This window comes from Lepisma saccharinum, chromosome 4 (genome assembly GCF_977018435.1).
Source record: "Lepisma saccharinum chromosome 4, izLepSacc3.1, whole genome shotgun sequence".
NCBI lineage: Eukaryota > Metazoa > Arthropoda > Insecta > Zygentoma > Lepismatidae > Lepisma > Lepisma saccharinum.
Window position 1 is genome coordinate 5,811,023 of NC_139232.1, and position 19,126 is coordinate 5,830,148.

At 37.3% G+C, this 19,126-nt stretch overlaps 1 protein-coding gene across 3 annotated transcripts in view; it reads right to left on the reverse strand.

Moving 5' to 3' along the window:
- Samuel (SAM-motif ubiquitously expressed punctatedly localized protein) overlaps nt 1-19,126 on the reverse strand; it is a 683,747-nt gene that overhangs the window by 105,731 nt on the left and 558,890 nt on the right. The window lies entirely within an intron of this gene.

Here is a 19,126-nt window from a genome sequence, read left to right on the forward strand (position 1 = left end):
AAAATTGTTTTAATTTTTATTTGAAAATTTGCAGACAGTATTCATTATGCATTGCAACTCAGGCTAAAAATAGTATGTGAAAATATATCAGCATTTAGATATTAATGTTTGTGGCCTCCCCGATGGCGCAGTGGTTGAGTCGTCGACTTGTAACAAAGGGATCCCACTTTAAACTGTAGGTCCACCAGTCCCGATTAGCCTTACTGTGCATAAAGTGGACTTAAAACACGAATTTAATTAATAAAAAATATATATTGATGTTTGAAACCGTCCAATTATAAGGGAAAATTTTAAATTATAGTGCATATTTTGAACAGTTTTAGGTCATAAGAGCATATTTTATTTTGCATATTTTCGTGATTTTTTGGTCATAAAAATCCTAGCCGTAGTTATCACTACGGTTCGGGACGCCTTGCTGGGCGACAAGCTTTACTAAAGGGGAGGAGATACCAGAGTCCTGTGGACATGTTTGTACTCAATCGGATTCATTGTTTTGATTTGGTTTGCTTTTCTGCCACTTTTGGATAATCACGAAGATGAGGATGAGTAAAGATGTGATGAAATTGATGAAGAGACACTCACGAAGGTCGGCGCACTCAATGGGAAGCGCAAAAAGATGATACAGAAGGTAGCGCAGGCATAGGCCGGGTGGTGGGGGAGTATTAAATATTGGAAGATAGTCATATGGACATATTCATATAGCTTCTCAATGTGTCTGTTATTATTGCGTATGATGGATGTGATTAGTATCTCTGTATCAAGGACGTTGCTGCAAAGGCAATTTCCCAACATTGTATGACATACATAAACTAAAGGCTTGGATCGTAAATGTCAATAAATATCGTATCATATGTTGTAAATGTACATATGATGGTTTTTCATAAATGTTAATGCAGATCATATCATATGTTGGAAGGCACCAACGACCACACTAAGATATACCAACCAAATAATAATTTCACCGAAAACTGTACGATATTGTTATCCCTGTAGAAACTCACATAAGTAAATATAATCGTTTTATCTTCTGCCTCTCTTGAGGATTATTAATAAATAATAAATAGGGACGTGAACATTTCGTTTTAACGATAAGTAAGCAAAGGAGGCAAGTTTTCGCGGAAGTTTCGGAATCGGGAAATAACGCGAATTTTGCAATTTTAAAGAATAACACCGAATTTTGCACTTTAACGAGAAAAACACCGCGAAATATGCAATATAAACTGTGGATAACACTTCTTTTGTTGAAAAAGAAATAGCTGAAGCGCTATGAGTTCTGTCATTTGTAGTTTAGCTGGTGATAGTTCAAAAAGAAATTATCACGCTTCATTTATTGCAGTTTGACGCAGACATGACTGACAGTGTTTAACCTCATCCTGAAATAGAATTCGCTCGGGGAGATCTTCCTAGAAGGGAAGGAAGGGAAATTTCGTAGGAACGGGAAAATTTTCAGGGAGGAGAACTTTTGTGTCTCGGGGGGGGGGGGGCTTGTATGTGTGTGTACACAAAACGGAACTTTGAGGTCGCAGAGGGATATCTTGTCATTGTTAGGGAAATGCGATGTGTACGTTTGTGTTCAAGAACTTCGGTGTTATCATTCACTAAACATTTCATATTTAGTGGTTAATAGTTTTTCAAATGGAAGAACTTTGGTCATTTCTCACAAAAGTAAGCCATAATTTATTTTGTCATTAAAACTAAAATTTGTCTCAATTTTCCAGAACTAAAACAATGTGAAAATCTTAAGCATATAAGAAACAGTAAAAATGCATGTAAAATTAACACCGATTTTAAATTAATAATACCGAGTTTTACCCTAAAATGCGAAAAATGACACCAAATTGAAGTAAAAAAGAACATCGAAATTTAGGGGAAAATAAAACGAAAACTTCACGTCCATAATAATAAATATTAAAAAAATAATGGTACGTGTTAACAAACATTTCTTTGTACTAATTCAAACAAATATTCAGTAACCAGCCACCATGCATGTATCTAGAAGTATGTTTCGGGGGGGATCCGAACAGAGTGTCCCAGGAATAATAATAATAGTAATATTAATAATGTTTAAATTAAAATAATTATACTAAATCAAATTAATACTAATTGCAATACATAAATTAATATTATATTATTATTACACGAATAGGTAAAAAGACTGTATAAGAATAGAGATATAACAGCGCATATTCATTACGTAGCTAACCTGTAGTTAAGATCGGAATAATTTACATAAAAACAAGTGCCCTGGCAATGAAATTAGTGTCAAATAGATGAATAATTGAATATTTATGGAATAACAAAAATGATGATACATGTAGTTGGAGAAAAGTAAGTTTCTGATTAAAATTTTATGCATATTATTTTGAGTAGTAGTGTACATAAATCTTATTCGTAATGCCATTCAAAGCCGTGTGATACCAATATAATCCTTGTCTTCTAAAAGGTTCAGAGGAAGTTAATAACCATCGATTATGCAACAAATGCTAATGTTTTCATTACGTAATTTTAGTACTTGATAAATCTTTCGGGGGGGTCAGGGACCCCTTGGACACCCCCATAAATACGTCCTTGCACAGTCACTTACTATTAATATTTAGAAACAAACTTTTCTTTCTTCACAAGTCTCAACTTTGCTATTCACTACATATATAGGCAAGAACATCTTACTTTAACAAGTTCATTTTTCTTCAGACCGAAAGCATCTTTTCACTGTACAGATCACATGCTATTTAAACTCCTCTATATCCACCTTTGCATGACCGCTTGAACGAACCCGGCTTGCTTGAAGAAGAGAATAGATTAACAGTACTTAAGCTAATAGAAAATCCTTGTCAAAATTGAATAATTGAGATTTCCCGAGTTTACAATAGCGTGTCATGTTTGCAATTCAAGATGTTCCTGTTATGGGCAGCGACGCTTCAAGCCTCGAACATCAAAGATGCTGCTGTTGTCTCGATGGGTTAGGGAGAGCAGACATCCTGTTGCGAGCCGAACACAATCGCGCCGCCAGAGCTTTTGTCGTCTTGACTACTAGGCCAAGCTACTCAGTGGTCATCTTGCAACGATAACCCAGTTAAAGTAAGGTAAAAGGCAAACACGGACGGCGCTAAAGTGTAGCGGCGAGTGCCACAGTCAACAGGCTTTCGGTGCGGGGTCCCTCTCGACATTAAAGGACCGAGGGCCCGAAGTAATTATATAGCTATTTGCAAGCGTAAACTGCCAAGTAATTTACAACGCTTCCTGCCAGACGTAATTTCTATGTACATAAAATTCAAACTTTAACTCGGGTCGCCACGGTTTGTTCTTCATTTGGTTCCTGTCGTCCATCTAAATGCCGACACCTGTTGTTGACCTTCTGGACAATGCCCCATCTTTCTTCTCGGTCCTCGGGTTTGTCTTCCTGTTCTCACGGTGGCATCCAAGAACATGGTCCTCTCCACTTCTCATCCTATTTTCACTATTGTTATAATATTTCTTGCAGCTTACTAAAAAAATCATAGTAATCAGCTCGGTGGCGAAGCACGTGTTTTTTTGGGTTTTTTTCGCGTAATTCTAAACTATATTGAAAAGCGAATAAATATATCGTTTGGTGTTGTTTCTGTTCTGAAGAAGCATTTAACAATTTTCGGTCACTTTGGCAGATATTAATTCATAAATATATTAATAATTTACGAAAAGAGCATGTGTTTTATTATTTAATTATCATCATCATTGTTGCGATTGTTCGTTTCGTACTTTTATTTTACGATACTTTTCTGCCTCTTTACGCTTGTGATTACGATGATGAATGATGAAGGCGATGCAGGGATACACGCACAAAGTAACAACTATTCTTCTGCCTGGGCTTGAATTCAGATCATTATCTTGGGTCGACCATTCAATAAACTTCGCCAATTATGGTTATCATCATCATCAAAAACTGAATTAGCCGTGAAAATAAGCAAGAGGAATTGGGGATATTTCATTTGCTTTATACTTCTTTACATTTCTGCCAATTTTTGGCTAAACGCGAAGGTGAGGGATGAAGTTGCTGAAAGAACAAACACACATGAACAGGACGCAACACAAGCCTCGTAGAGGAATACACTGGGTGTGAGCCCAGACACCAGAGGCTCGTTAGTAGATGTATTTACAATAGGATGAGCGCGAGAAAGTACGAACCCCTCTCCAGCAGCTTTGGCCATACTTAAAACTTGCTCAACATGCCCATATGAGTTTTTGCTCAAGTGTGGAGCTCTTATAATTCAAGATTTTTGTAAAAAATGCCCTCGGGAATTTTTCAGAAAGTACGAACCCCTCTCCAGCAGATTTGCTATACTTAAAACTTGCTCAACATGTTCATATAAGTTTTTTGTTTAAGTGTAGCACCTGCCTAACCCAAGAATTTTATAATTCGGAAAATATCAAACCCCCCTCAAGCATATTTACAAAAATTGCATCAGTTTGTCTATAAACTTGTATCCATACCCACCTATACATATTTACTTCAGGTTTAAGTTCAATTGGATACCATTTAATTTGCTTATTTAATATTAAAACAATGCAATATGCAGAGCCTACCTCTAGAATCGCTTCGTGTTTGCATGTTTCTCCTCTGTGTCAGTGTGTGGAATTCCCGAGACGGTAGTATTGATTTTTGCTTTGCATGTTCTCCTCAGCGCCAGTATTTACAGAAATTCCCGAGTATTGCATCATTCAGTATTGTGAGACTGACTGAGGAGAACAGATGTGTTGATACAGTACTTCTCATACTTACAGGTTTAAATTCATATTGAACAATATAAAATCTGATATTTGTTGTAATCCACTCATATTTAGAGTCAAGCTTATATTTGTCCCAGCGTGTTATACATAACAAGGTTATTGCTATTCAAGACATGCATGTCCGTGCAGGTATTTGCGGAAGGTTGGTGTGAATGATTTTATACTTGTGGGCTATTGGCTTTACAACCTGTCATAAGATTAATATTATTAATATTAATCCATAGAGATTAGATTTGAATCCCAGGAAATTTTATATAAATACCAAAGCCAAAAATATTAAGTGTATACACACATACACACATATACACACATACAAATCACACAGCTGAACCCAACTGATATTTTTTATTCAGTATAAAGTTTTGAATTGAAACCCAGGAAATTGTATATAATAAACAACAACAAAAATGCCGAATCAAAAATATTGTAATCAGTGCAATAAGAATATATCCAGCTCTAATTGGGCCAAGCATCAAAAAATTTGTAATCCAGACAAATACAAAACTCCCACAAAAATTTGCCCCAAATGCAATAGAAAATATAACATGGAATATTTCACATATAAACATAAAGATACTTGCTCTGTACAGTCATCAACATTGCCCCCTCAACCATCCACATCTGGCCTGAAAAGAAGGCACGAAGTACCTGTTAATGCCAGAGCAGCAAAGCAACCATGCCATGCACCCATCCGTAGCAGTTTTAATACCCAACTTAGGGATTATCGGTTTGTATCGGAGCCAAGATGCGGCATTGAGAATTTCTTGAACAGTATAAATCCTAATCTGCAGGCAATTCTTAATGCACAAAATGGCTCTTATAAGCTCTCCCTCAAATTGTTTGTACAATATAAGAAGCCAAATGGCACAAAATTTATACATCCCCACTTAACAGAAACTGTACCTGTATATTCAAATGCAAATTCAGACACAATAATAAGCAGCTTGATAAATCAATTGAATATTAAACACTCTGAATTTGCGGCAAAAGAATCAGGATGGAGCCTATGCGGCTCATCGCACAAGTTATATGTTAATATTTCTGAATTTAGCCCATTACAAGGATCTACATATCTGCCATTACCTGCCAATATCAAAAACAAAAGAGCCGTGGTCAATATAAAAAATAATGACGCGAAATGCTTTTTGTGGTGTATATTAGCTGCTTTGTATCCAGTTTCAAGGGATCCTCAGAGAATAACTTATTACAAACAACATGAGCACGATTTTGACGATGCAATGGAGGGTTTGGAATATCCAATGTCTGTTCAGAATATTGATAAATTTGAAAAAAGGGCCAGGCACATCAATGGCAAACAATTATCTATTAATGTATTTATTTGTTCCACTGGCAATTGCCCGATAGCACCTCTCAGAATCAGTACACTTGATGATGAATCTGCTATTCCGATTGATCTGCTCTTAATTGAAGGGGATGGCACACATCATTATACTCTGATACATAATCTTGAAGCTTTAGTGAGAAAGCAAATAGACAAATCCAATACAATATTCAAGTTGTGCAGAAGATGCTTAACTGTATTTGATGGTCAAAAAATGGTGAAGGGGGTTCGGGAAGTGAATGCAGAAATTGCCAAAAACAAGTTAATTGAGCATCTGAAATACTGTGGCAACCATAAACCTGTTCATATGGTGATGCCTAATCCAAGTGAAAATTGCAAATTCAAAAAGTCTGAAGCCTTGTTGGAACACCCAGCATATATTGTCTGGGATTCTGAATCAAATCTCAAATCTCTTGCATCCTGCAATCCAGATCCAGAAGAATCTTCAATTACACCATACCAGCAACATGAACCTTCCAGCTTTTGTTATGTGGTTGTACAGGATGGTGTTGTTATTAAAGAATATTCATACAAGGGACCAAATGCCATCAAAATATTTGCACATAGAATAGAAAATGAGTGCCGTGACATAGCATATAACATCTTATTAAAATCAAAGCCTATGTTGCCTTTAACAGAGGAACAGATTGAGGATTTCAACAATGCAGAAAAATGCCCGGTATGTGATTGTGAATTTTCAGATACAAATATCAAGGTACATCACCATTCTCATACAGATGGTAAATTCTTAATGGCCCTGTGTAATAGCTGTAATATTAAGATCAAGAGACCAAGATTTATCCCCATATTTTGCCATGGAGCATCCAATTATGATTTCCATCATCTGATCAGGTACGAGGGGTTTGAGGAGCAGAATTTAAATATTTTAGCTGAAAATGATGAGAAATATATATCTATTAGCAAGATAATTAAAGTTGATGGTGTTCCTATTCACATAAGATTTCTTGATTCTTACAGATTTTTATCAGCTAGCCTGGATACACTGGCCACTCAATTATCTGATGATCAATTCAAAATCACACGTGCATTGTTTCCAAATCTGGACCTGAAATTAATTAGGCGGAAGGGTGTATATCCATATGATTATGTTACAGATTTTTCTAAATTTGATGAGTGTTCTCTGCCACCACAAGAAGCGTTTTACAGCAAAATCAGAGGATCTGGAATCACTGATGAAGATTATCACCATGCTCAATTGATGTGGAACAATTTAAAATGCAAGACATTTGGTGATTATCACATGGCATATTTGAAACTTGATGTCACTCTCTTAGCTGATATATTGCAAGCATTCAGAAAATCTTCTATGCAAAATTATAAGCTGGATCCAATGTATTTTTACAGTGCCCAGGGCCTAGCATGGGCCGCAACGTTTTTGAATACCAAAAAGCAATTGGATCTGATCCACGATCAAGATATGTATCTGTTTATGGAGAAATGTATAAGAGGAGGGATGGTGCAATGTTCCCAGAGATATGCCAGAGCAAATAACAAGCATATGCCTGATTATGATCCAGCACGGCCATCAAATTATATACTGTATGTAGATGCCAACAACCTCTATGGTCATGCTATGATGGATAAATTGCCATATGCAGGGCTTGAATGGGTCGAAGATTTCAATATTGAGGATCTTCAGGATTTTGATGACAGTGAATATGGCCTCTTCTTAGAGGTTGATCTGATAATTCCAGATCATTTGCACAACAAATTTTCTGATCTGTCCCCAATTCCCGAGGTTCAGTGCTCACCTGGCTCTAAACAGAAGAAGCTCATGATGACTCTGGAGCCGAAACAGGATTATGTTATATATTACAAAAACCTCCAGTTCCTGATGAAACATGGTGTTCAAGTGACCAAAATTGGAAAAGTCTTAAGGTTCAGGCACTCAGAATGGTTGAAACCATACATTGATACAAACACAGAGCTTCGAACATCTGCAAAGAGCCAATTTGATAAGGCCTTGTTTAAATTGATGGTGAATTCTGTATATGGCAAAACAATTGAAAATGTCAGAAAACATACCGATGTTAAAATAATTACTGACCCCAGCCGGAGCAAAAAATTGGTTGCAAAGCCCAACTTCAATTACAGAAGAATTTATGATGAGCACATGGCACTTTTCAACATGAAGAAAACAAAAATCAAGTTTGATAAACCTATTTATGTAGGGGCTGTAATATTGGAATTGGCCAAATTACATATGTTAATATTGTATTATGATGTGTTGAAACCTTTTTATGGTGATCGTGTAAAATTATTGTACATGGACACGGATAGTTTTATTCTTGATATTCAAACAGAAGATGTTTATCAAGATATGTCACAGCCTGAATTGTTTCAATACTTTGATACCAGTGAACATACAATAATTCAACCCCACAACAAAAAGGTGCCTGGGAAGTTAAAAGATGAGACATGTGGTGATGTTATTGTGAAATTTGCTGGGTTAAGTGCCAAGATGTACACCTTTGAAACATGTAGTGGTGGTGTTGCCAAAAAGGCCAAGGGCATTGGCAGAGTAACTGTTGAAAAAGATCTTGAATTTGAAGATTATGAAAATTGCATCAAATCCCAGAGTTCAATCAGAACATCAGAAAATAGAATTCAGAGTGAGGATCATTTATTGACTACAAATGTTGTAAGAAAAGTGGCCCTGGACCCACATGATGATAAGAGATGCATTTTATCATGTGGCATACATACTTTACCATGGGGGCATTGTGATTTGAAAAGTGGCAAACAATGCCCAATTACAGAGCATGATTTGAAATAAATAAACATGCCTATGAACTTATTTGGGTTCAAAAAACAGGCTATTATGGAGCTGCCCACACCACAACCCTCTCCTGATATGCTGTCTAAACTGAGTGGCTTGTTAATTATTCATCTGAACAGCATACTTACAGATAATAATGAAGAAACAGGCAAAACATTGTACATATTTAACAATAATTTAAATCATTACCAATTACCAGTAGGTGGGCAATTGCAATTTATTACAACCCCTGAGGGTGATGTCAAGATTTCAGTAGGGAGAAATATTTATAGAATCAAGCACTCAAACATGGTTTCTGGCACTGTATATACTGTTTCTGCTGGTGACTGCTTATATATTGAGGTCCCTGGATCTTATGACAAGCTTATACCCTTTTTTATAGAATTAAGAATCAGATACTCTATAATAAATAACCATTAAAACAAAAATGCCTAATGATATATTTGGCCATACAAGACATGAAGATCACAGTGATGAGATTCTGATGCTTGATGTCAGAGTCAAGAAATTAAGAAGTGATTTACAAGCTTTGCAAACCACACTCAATGCCAGTCTTCAATTAGAAATTACAAATTTACAATCACAATGCATGGACCCTCTTCTTAAAATTGATTCTGAACTCAAAGTGCTGCTTCAAAAATATACTGACCTGGCCACATTAGATAATTTTCAAAGTTTAGAAGAAGCTGTAGCAGCTCTTCAAGCCAAATTTAAGACCCAGGCCACCAATTCTGAGCAATTGAAACAACAATTGGAAGAGCAGATAAATAATGTCCAGACACAGCTCCAAACAATTGTCAAAAGCATAAAATCACAGGAAGATTTTGATCTAGTGATTTCCACTCTAAAGGAACAGATTCAGTCACTCCAAATACCTAATCTGGATCCTCTGCACAATGCCATAGCCGAGGTTAAAGAAAAAATTGAGACACTTGAAAATTTTATGAACAACTTGCCATCTTCTGATGCTTTGAATGCAATAACTCGGAGTGTAGCCAACATTAAGCTGCAACTTGAAACATATGAAGATTTTGGAAAAATTCAAAGTACCATAACCCATCTTGAAGGTACCATAGCAGCAGTGCAAAGTGATTTGGCAAATGTACAAGAATCCCGCCTGCCCGGTATTGTAGACACACTTGTCAGTGTCCAACAACAAATCACAAAGCTTGAAAACCTCAACACTGAATCTGAGCTATCTCATTTTCATCACTTGATAGATGATATCCAAACAAAACTTGAAATTTTACAACAATCCACACCCACTCAGGCAGATATAGCCCTGCTCCAAAATGCTATGCAAAATGTGGCTGATGCTTCTGAATTAAACAATGTGAAATTGGCACTTGAATTTTTGCAAAATACAGTATCAAATCTTCCCACATCACAGGAACTTAAAAATATTAAGAGAGCAGTGAATCGCATATTGAAATCAGAAGATATCAAGAATATCCAGGCAGAGATCAAACAACTCACTCAGACAGTGGCCACTCTACCAACCAATCAACATATTAATGAATTGCATGCCCTGTTTGAGGATATCAGAAGACAGGTCCATGATCTCACTGCTCAAAATTCAAAATTGGCAGTTGTTGAAAATTTGCAACAAATTGTAGCTAATATCAAGCAACAGCTAGGGACCATGGAATCCAATCAAGCAAATGCTCTGTCTGTTTTTGCCACCCAGCTTCAAGAAATTGTACAACAATACAAGAAACTTATTGTGGACATAAAAATCAAGCCAGGCCACGATGATGTTGTTAGGACCATCAATGAGCACCTTGAATCTGTAACAAGCAGATTGCTCACAGCAGAAAAAGAAATAACAGGCATAATCGAGAATCCAAAACATACAGTAATTCTTGAATTGTACAGCATGCCCAACAAAGAATATGATTCACCATTTACACCAGGTGGCAAAATATATATGCTGTCCCCCGCACAATTTTATTACCAGTTTTTTGTTGGGGGCACATTGAGACCAATCAAGATCAAATATTGGCATCAGCCACAGGCACACCACTACCCCACCTTATCAATAACAAATGCTGACAACAAACCAAAAATCACCAGTGTAGAGTTAGAGGATTTTACAGATCCCAATACATTAGAAACAGCCTATACTGAAGATGATGGCACTCTGGAATTTAAAATACAAATAGGGGACAAATTATATTTAGAAAATCCTGCAGTCTCAGCTGCTGAACACCCCATAGTTGCAATATTCTTGTTTACATATTATGTCTAGACAAATTATTGTTGATGAATTACACAGACAGGCCCGACATAATTTTAAGAGACTGCCAGTAGTCACAAAAAGCATAGATGATTTATGGCAGAGCGACTTGATTGAGTTGGCAAGTGGGCAGTTGAAAAACTTAGACAAAATCAACAAGGGCTACAAGTATCTACTCACTGTAATAGACACATTTTCAAAATTTGCCTGGGCTGTGCCACTCAAATCCAAGACTGGAGCATGTGTTACAGAAGCCTTCAGGACAATCATCAATCAGAGCGGAAGATCACCGCGCTATTTGCAAACAGATAATGGCAAAGAATTTTATAATTCAGTGTTTCAACAATTTATTAAAAGCCAGGCAATAAAACATTACTCGAGTTACAGTGATCTCAAAGCCTCGATTGTAGAGAGATTCAACAGAACCCTAAAAAATCTTATGTATAAACAATTTACACTTCAAGGTAATTATAAATGGATTAATATTCTTCCAGAACTTCTACATAAATATAACAACTCGGTCCATTCCACAATCAACATGCCTTCATGCCACAATCAACTTCTGATCCCTCTGAAGTAACTTCATCTGATGAGCAAAAATTGATCAGGACTGTTTATTATCCTAGATACCAGCCAACAACAAGAAGGGCCAAATTCAGGGTGGGTGATCAAGTAAGAATCAGCAAATATAAGCACTTATTCAAGAGAGGCTTTACAAGAAACTGGAGCACCGAATTATTTACAGTGGTTCAAGTTAAACCCGGGACCCTTAACACATATATAATAAAAGATCACCGAGGAGAAATTCTCAAAGGCAGGTTTTATGAACAAGAACTCAGCAAAACTAAACAGCCCGACACATATCTCATAGAAAAAATCATCCGCAGAAAAGGCAGCAAGTTATTTGTCAAATGGCTGGGTCATCCGGAAAACAGCTGGATCGATGCAGACAAAGTGATAATATGAGCACCTGGGATGTTATAAAAAGGCTGCCAGAACCTGAACAACAGAATAAGAGAAATGGCAAGTTGCTGCCTGAAAATATTAGATGTCTTATTGTTGGGCCATCTGCTTGTGGTAAAACTACACTAATGGTTGATAATTTTTTATTGGCACCCAACTGGTTAGACTGGAAAAACAGGCACTTGTATGTCTTCTCTAAGAGCTTGGAACAATTAAAATATCAGCAGCTGATGAAGCTATATGATGGATTGGATATAGCCACTTTTGAATCAGATGTTAAGCCACTTGATGAATGTCTCGATAATTCTGTTGTTGTGTTTGATGACATTATACTGGATAATCAAAACAAGGTTAGAAATTTCTTTACACAGGGGCGGCACAAAAACATTGATTGTTTCTACCTGGCACAGACTTTTTCTAAAATACCGAAGCAGCTGATCCGAGACAACAGCAATTTTATATGTGTGTTTCATCAAGATCATACCAACCTCAAACACATACATGATGAATATGTAGGTGGGGACTTGAGCTACAATGATTTTTCCAAGTTTTGCAGTAGGTGCTGGAATCAGGACAGTTATGGGTTTGTCACTATTGATATGACAAGAACACCCAATAGTGGCAAATACAGAAATAAAATCAACGATTTTCTAGACGTTGAGACATATATAAATAACCATGAAACGACCAATCATTGATGATCTTAAGTTAAGAGATTATCTTGTAAAAAGATTTAAGGGATGGAAATCAGAGAACCGGGGAATTTATGAAAAACACAAACAAACAGAACAGCCTGTAATTGATGCTATTAATAATTTAGGTAAGAATATCAAAACTGTTACAGAGCAAAATCAAGATTTGATCACGGAGCTTGTGCCTGTAGCTGCTAGGAACATATTAGATTATCCATTCACCCCACTTTCCAGTATTCATACACCTAGTCCTGTTGCTCCTAGAAGAATTGAAGCTACTCAGGATCCTATTGAATTGGGTCTTCTTGCTCAAAAATATTTAACCACACCTAAAGACAACAAAGATGAGGTGTTTGGCTTATATGCTGACACAGAGCTTGATGGTAGTATCATACACAGAATTGGCAATTTCAGAGTAACTTTTATGGGGGATGATCTGATTGTTTATTCAGAATCTCGTCTCGGAGAAAAAGGTGGTTTTGTTAAATATCCCGGCACGCCTGGATTGTGGGAACTGATAACTAGGAAAAGGCCTGGCAGCTATACAGATCAAGATTATGAACATTACAAAGAAATATTAATAAAATCAGATGCTCTATACCAGAACAATGATCCCACACAAAAAAGAGTCAAGTCTAGCAGTGGGGCAAAATACAATAATTTAATCAAGCCCATATGGTCACAAATCAAGACTGGCAGTGGAATCAAACAATACAACACCCTGCCTAAAGAATTTGTCTGGGTTGATGATGTCAGGAAACTTGTAGATAGGTTATTGGTGATAGCTGGGGAGGAAAATGCTGGGAACCACAATTTTTACAATGAAAAGGTTGGAATTATGGACATGATAAGCACAAAATTGTCTAATTTTATAGTGAATGACCCTAAGGGGATTGGATATCTGATAAAAATTATTAATACTCTACCACCTAAATTTTGGAATATTTCTGAGGGTCGGGGGCTGGTTAATGACATTATAAACAAGTTGCCATTTGAACTACACATTCCAGGCTATCAGTATTGTGGTCCAGGCACAAAATTGGATCATAGATTAAACAGAGGAGATCCTGGTGTTAATCCCCTAGATGCTGCTTGTAGAGACCATGACATAGCATACAACACACATTCTGATCTTGACAAGAGACATGTTGCAGACAAGAAATTAGAAGAGGCTGCATTTGGTAGATTTGTAAGCAAAGATGCTTCTTTGAGTGAGAGAATAGCAGCATTGGGAACCACCATAGCTATGAGCACCAAACAAAAACTGGGGTGGGGGCTGTGAATATGCATATAATAAACCTACGATGAAGGCCAAGGGTGTTATGTATCAAATACCTTTTGCAGGTCTCAAATCTCTTAAAACTATTGATAGCCTTTTGACCAAAAAGCAGCGGAAGAAAAAAGCTCTTGTCTTGCAAAGGGCCATGGTATGAAATTGTTGCTTAGTACCCCCCAATTAAAAAAATTACAGCAATCAAGAAAAAAATTGCATACAGGGGGATTCATATTTACCATCCCTGCCATCTTAGCTGCTCTCGGGGCTGTTGGGAGCTTGGCTGGGGGATCAGCTGCCATAGCAAAAACAGTAATAGATGCCAAGAAAAATAGGGCAGAATTAGATGAGCAGAGGCGCCATAACCTGGCCATGGAGAAAAAAGGCAAAGGTGTTAAGAGAGCCATGAATAAGTTTAAAAAAAACAAGAGCCGCTTACAAACCAAGATATTGAAGCTTTAATCAAGCCACTGGGCATCAAACATTTTAGAGGTGTGTACATGTCTGATTCTTTACCGGAACAACCACTCAACAAAGAGTGTGGCATTGTTAATTTGGATGAGTACAAAAATCAGGGCACTCACTGGATCTGTTATCTTAAATATTTAAACGATGAGGCATTTGTGTTTGATTCATTTGGAGGTGTTCCACCTGAAAATTTAGTAAAATATCTAAATTCAGCTAATCTTTATTACAATAATGCCCGTGTTCAAAACTTCAAAGATGTTAATTGCGGACATTTGTGTTTATCTGTTCTCAGATACATGTCTCAAATAAATAAACCATCAATTGAAAATTTTCAAAAGGCCTTGTGGTATCTGAAACATCATGGGGGTATTCCATCTCACCAGCCAAAATTCAATATTGAAACTCAAATTGCATGATGACATAGTGTATCCCAAAACAATAGCTCTCAGGGCATTTTACGGCATGTACCTGATCCCTAATATTACGCACCACAACAACAAAATTGCAGTAGGGGATCAAAAAATTGTCATCACTCCAGGGCAATATAATCTCTCCACTCTAAATGCTCAATTACCCAGAGGTGTGGTGTTAACTCAAAATTCTGTCACTCACAGAGTAGAGATTGTGTCTGCTACAGAAACAGTGCATCTGGGTACTATAGGAGAGCTGTTAGGCTTTGAGAACAACACAAAACTTGAACCGGCCATCAAACACACTGCTATGAATATACCCAAATTCTTAGCCATAGAGACTCTGAATATTCACTGTAATGTGGCCGAGGGTATGATCACAAAATCAAATGGCATAGGCACTCACAAACAAACCGGCATCATTGCAACATTCAAACCTAATTCCGAATTCATGGAGCCAATCATCTACAATCCATCCCCAACATTATATTTTCCTGTGTGCCATAATAGAATAGATTACATTGAATTGATGGTCACTAATGAAAAAGAAGAATTAGTTGATTTTGCTGGAGCCACAACAACTGCAATCATAGAGATTAACATTTAAATAAAAATACATACAATGGAAAATATTGAGAGTTATGAGCTACAATCATTCCCCCCAAACAGGAGGACATTTGCAAATTTAAATCAACCCAACACAGAAATAGAGGTTGACCTTGATGTAGGGGACGGCTTTATACACCCCCACAGAGCAGATCTATACATCAAATTTGATGTTGTAAAGCTGGATGGTACCGATTTTCCGGCAAATTCAAATATAAGATTGGTAGACAATTTTGTGCCGCATCTGTTCTCTGAAATTGAGATCAGAAAGCATGGCGTTGTTATAAACAGAATAGATTATCCCGGCATTACCTCCACGGCTTTCTTTGGCCACTCTAAAATTATCCAAAACCGAGGCATCATACTACCAAATAGGCGGATTTGAGGCTGGTGATAAGATATTATCTAAAAATCATACTGTATTGTTCCCCATGCGCCTGTTGCCAGGATTCTTCTCGGATTACAAAGAAATTATGTGGAAGGGTGGGTTAAGAATTACATTTAGAAGAGCTGCAAATGATAACAATGCTTTGATGAGGTACAGCACATTAAACTCTACAGGGGAAGCTATGCCTAATACCCTACCTGATGAGGGCAAGTGCATTATTCAGACTATGGAGCTAAGAATCCCGGTTGTTGAATATGAGGCCGGTTACGCTCTTAAATACAAAGCAGATATCCTAAAAAATCCACAAATTCCTCTGCAATTTTACACATATCAATGCGTACAGAAGGTTGCCACTGGCACATATTATGAATTTGATGCTACAAATTCATTCTCCAGCATACAATACGACATGCCTGATTTTGTGGTGGTACTGTTTCAGACTGGGAGACACAACAATCAGGAAAAAAATTCAAGTAGATTTGATAACTGCAACATCAAGAACATATATCTTAAAAATGGCAGAAATGAGGTATTTCCTAGAGAAAATTATAATTTAGACATTTCCAAGGATGATTTTCTTAAATTATATGAGGCTTTTTCTTCCTTCAAAAGGGTCACTACTGGCAGTACTGATATATATTACACACCAGATGAATTCAAAGCACGGAGACCCATGTTTGTAATTAACACTTCAAAAAGAAAACAAGTTGTGGTTAATGACAGGACAAACATTAAAATTATCTGTGAATTCCACGAGGCTTTACCAGATGACACCATATGTAGCGTTATTCTCATAGGTGAAAAATCATATGTTTATGATGTAAGAAATGAAAGAGTCACGGAGCAGTTCTAGAAGCACGATTCAAACACAGAGGCCCTTTGGATATAAAACAACACTTTACCGTCAGAAAATATATTACCTACCCATTTTATACCACCTCTGCTCGTGGCAGATACCTACCCAAAATACAATACATTTGCCAAAAGCTAAAATACAAAAATATTGCAATGATTATTTCTGTAAGTTAAAGACTTGTGTACAACAAGACTAAACCCGCAATTCGGTTTGCATGACATCCGAGAAGGAATTTCCTCAATATGATGGATGGTCCCTGAAAGGGTGCATAGTGTAGATAAGAATTTTTCTTTGAGTTCCATGACAAATGACATGTAATTTCCCTCGGAAAAGGCACAGTACAGGTAATATCAACAGATATAATCACTCAGGCATACAGAAAGAAGGCAATTACTCTTTGATGATGAATAACTCTCTGAAAGAACGCAATATAGATTATATCTGTTGATATACAACTCCCGGGCAAGCATGATTAATTGTTGGCAGAAACATGGGACTGATCAAAAGATTGGAAAGAACATGCAATGTTTACTTGACCTCCATTCTATTGTATTGATCAGGCAGTTTTGCCCCGTATTGTTGAGCTGATATTTTACCCAGATAACAAAACTCTGGTGATTCTTAATAGAGAATAATTTTGCTCTGTTGTATAACATTTTTACCAGGTTTAAGATCTGGGAGCTATCAACTAGCAGTATTTATTCTCAAAATCTCACATATGGAATGCCACATCTATCAGGACTCGAACCCAGAGCCCCTTGTTTACAAAACTACAATATTAACATTTTGCCATCAGATTTTATGAGGACTCAAACCCGAACCTTTTGATTACAAGGCAATAAAAACCATGCACCACACTCCACTCGGTCTCAGAACCCAATAGATATCAATTCAAAATTCCTGGGATTTTGACAGAAAAACATACTATAAGCTTAATTTCTGGTGTGGCCAAAAATATATCACTTTTTGACAAGTTTATGGACAAACTAATGCAATTTTGTAAGTATGCACAAATCAATCTGAAGAGCTCGTACTTTCTGAAAAATTCCCGAGGGCATTTTTTACAAAAATCTTGAATTATAAGAGCTCCACACTTGAGCAAAAACTCATATGGGCATGTTGAGCAAGTTTTAAGTATGGCCAAAGCTGCTGGAGAGGGGTTCGTACTTTCTCGCGCTCATCCTATTGTAAATACATCTACTCTCGTTTGTCCGCAAAGTGCAGTCCAGGGTATATTAAGTGCAAGAGAGGTTAACATTTAGGTGCCATTAGAAAGGGTAACCTCAGATACTGAGGTGATGGTCAATACTAAAAGAGAGTAAATTTAGAAAAATGAAGGTATGATTACTCTCCTTCTGATTGCTAGGTTACCATAAATGAGATAACATAATGGAAGTCCCAGTCTGTTGCTGCTGATAAACTTGTAGGTCCATATCTGTCAATATACCTTTTGTAAAAATATGAAAAGGCAGTAGCGACATATCCGAAATCAGAACGGTAAGTTGCACATACAACTAAACCTTCATTTCGTGAGCATTTCCAATTTATTCCACCGTTACTTGATTGTCGAGAACTTGATGGAAGGGCCCGTAGCCTTTTGCCCCTCACAATTGCACCGCGTACCGTATTGTAGTGGTCAACCACGATCGCATCAATCTCCGCGGAAGTCCAGTGTGAAAAGAGTGGACAAAGAAAACGGGACGCCAAATGCCTCATCTTCTGTCCAGAGTTGCAGCGTCATACTTCACCATTGCTTGCAGTTATGGAACGAGGGTCATTCAACCTGTTCGTCAGTTCTTCGGGAGTGCGAGGAGTGGCAGGTGTCGAGGTTTCGCGACCCTTCCAAGGGCTTCCTTCGCTCCTCTCGGACAATTATGGCATCTTGGGACTTCCAGACTTGCGCAGCTCGGAATGTGGGCTTTCAGCAGCCTGGCAGTGAGAAATTGTTGTTGAACACCGGCCAGGGTCGACACACAGGAGCTATATAATTCAGCAGAATCTTTATAAAAGAGTTGCTTATTTCTATTTGCCTCGGAATGCGTTGGGGAAAATGTTTTGCAGGGTGCTGACTGGCAGACCAAAGAAGGAGGGGATCAAAATGGTTCTCTTCCCCAAGGGGGTATATATATATGTGTAGGGAAATTCCATTTTGGAACAACACGCATGTACGAGGCAAATCGAAAGTCTTTGCCCCAATTTTTTTCAGCCGAAATAATAAATATGCAGAGAAATCAAAATATAGGAATTGTTCTATGTACCTTGCACTATTTTTCCGCATAGTCAACACAGCGGTTCAGGCATTTGTCCCATCGCACCACTAGTTTGGAA